Genomic DNA, 2,484 nt, shown 5'->3' with positions numbered 1-2,484 from the left:
GTCATCGGCGAACTTGGCCAGTCTGCTCCTGACTCCAGTGTCCACATCATTAATAAAGGTGTTGAACAATATGGGTCCAAGGACAGAGCCCTGGGGGACCCCACTGGTCACAGGGCACCATAACGATTGACTTCCATCAATTATCACCCTCTGGGTCCAACCACATTGCCAGTTTTTCAGCCAGTGGAACATGGTGGACCCAAGGCCACAATTGGCCAGTTTGGCCAAGAGGTGATCATGGCATACCAGATCGAAGGCTTTTTTTGAAGTCAAGATAAATGACATTAATCTCTTCTCCCTTGTCCAGATGTTAGGTCACCTGATTGTAGAAAGAAATGAGATTGGTCAAGCAAGACCTACCCACAACAAACCCATGCTGGCTGTCCCTCAGGATGTTGGCATCTGCCAGTCCATTAAGGATGGCCTCTTTAATAAACTTTTCTAAGACCTTCCCCGGGATAGAAGTCAGGCTGACGGGCCTATAGTTAGCCGGATCCACTTTCATCCCTTTCTTGAAGATCAGCACCACATTGGCCTTCTTCCAGACTTTGGGCACTAAACCACAGCACCAGGAGTTTTCAAAGATCTGTGCCAGGGGCTGGGCTCTGATGCTCGCCAGCTCCTTGAGTACCCTGGGGTGCAGGTCGTCAGGGCCGGCTGACTTAAAGGTATCCAGTTTCTCAAGGTGTTCTTTCTTGAGGTCAGCATTGATGGAGGGGAGGGGATCTCCCTCACCTGGACCTCCCTGTCCTGCAGTGGGCATGGGTGTCCCATGGGACTGATGAAAAACCCACGGAAAGTACCCATTTAATAGGCTGGCTTTTTCCTGAGCGTCACTTGTCTCATCTGGTTTAGCAGGGGTCCAGTGTTGCCCTTGCTTTTCCTCCGGCTCCCCACATGTCTGAAAACGGACTTTTTATTGTCCTTGATGCTTTAAGCTAGTTGGAGTTCAGTTGCAGCCTTGGCTTTCCTGGTTTGCTCCCTGCAGGACCGGACCAGTGCAGAATAATCCTCCTTGGAGGTGAATCCAATCTTCCATTCTTTGTAGGCCTTTCTTTTTAGCCTCAGGAGGTCTGCTACATCCCTGGAGAGTCGGGGTGGGGGGGCTGCTGTGCCCTCTTGCTGCCTTTCCTCCGAGATGGAACAGAATTAGCTTGTGCACTGAGGATTGCTCCCTTGAGGAGCAACCACTCTTCCTGAACTCCCCTCCCCCGGCATTGTGGTCCCTTAGGGCATCACTGACAAGCCTCCTGAGCTTGTCAAAGTCGGCTTTCCTGAAGTCAAGGACTTCAGGGTTGCTGACTGACTTGCTGGCTTTACGGCAGATGGTGAAGGTGATCAGCTCGTGGTCACTGTCACCCAGCTTCCCATCGATCATTAGGTCGCCGATTAGGTCATCCCCAGTAGCCAGTACCAGGTCGAGCAGTGCTTTACCTACGTTAGCCTGAAGACTTCTTGAGTCAGGTAGATGTCATCCATGTATGATAGAAAGCTTTGTGATTGCTCAGACTTTGCTGAGTGATACTCCCAAGAGCTGTCTGGGTAGTTGAAGTCACCCGTGACAACCATGGATGATATAATTGGGAATTGTCCTGGACTAGATGACCTCTGGAGGTCCCTTCCAACCCTAAATTTTTACAATTCTAAGTGCCAGTGTGCACTGACTGTGGTGGTGAGGGTGGAAGGGGATGTAGTAGGGGTTCATCTGGTACAGCTGGGGGGGGAATGAATTCAAGATGTCTCTCCAATAGCTGTAGTCTATACACTGAAAGTAAAAACAAGTTAGTCATTTTACATATATAGAATCTAATGGGGGGTGGTCATCATAAATTTAAAGTAATCTTTGATTTGGGTAAAGATAGTATTTTCTACTGTACTTACTTACTAGCCATAGAGTGTAACACATCTTGATTCATTGCTAATATTCTAAAAATGGTTTAACAGATCAGCTGTCAAACATACCTATTAGTGTTCCATAACTTTTTAATATTAGTCATCTTGATATTTAACAATTGATTGCTACTGCAAATTCAAAATGCATGTCTCTTCCCAAATGGCCTTCCTCATGTTCTCCCCACTTCGAGGCACCTCTAACCACCCTGGCCCAGATTCGGGCAACAGCCCTAGGCTGGTACTCAAATTAAGACTAGGCTTTTTTTCCCCTCCCCATATTGAATGGTGAATAAACATCATCTTGGATTCAACTAAATACAGTAAGTCTAACAATATTATTTATTTTACTGCTGTGGTTACACTACAGAAAATGTGCCAAATATCAGTAATCCTGGTAAGCACAAATGTAGGTATGTATTCTATATTTTAAACCACCTACCAATGGTATTAAAGTAGAGCATTTTTAAAAGCCCATAGCATTTTTCCCCACAGGCAATCCCTTACATTTGGAGATTTCATAGACATCAGGGCTGGAAGGGACCTCGGGAGATCATCGAGTCCAGCCCCCTGCCCAAAGGGCAGTAAGTCAGC

At 46.9% G+C, this 2,484-nt stretch overlaps 1 protein-coding gene across 2 annotated transcripts in view; it reads right to left on the bottom strand.

Moving 5' to 3' along the window:
• The window catches only part of ZNHIT6 (zinc finger HIT-type containing 6), a 61,959-nt gene that overhangs the window by 9,782 nt on the left and 49,693 nt on the right, over nucleotides 1-2,484 (bottom strand). The window lies entirely within an intron of this gene.

This window comes from Crocodylus porosus, unplaced genomic scaffold (genome assembly GCF_001723895.1).
Source record: "Crocodylus porosus isolate Cpor-Errol unplaced genomic scaffold, CroPor_comp1, whole genome shotgun sequence".
In the NCBI taxonomy this organism is placed as follows: Eukaryota; Metazoa; Chordata; order Crocodylia; family Crocodylidae; genus Crocodylus; species Crocodylus porosus.
This window is presented reverse-complemented; position numbering and strand designations above follow the sequence as displayed.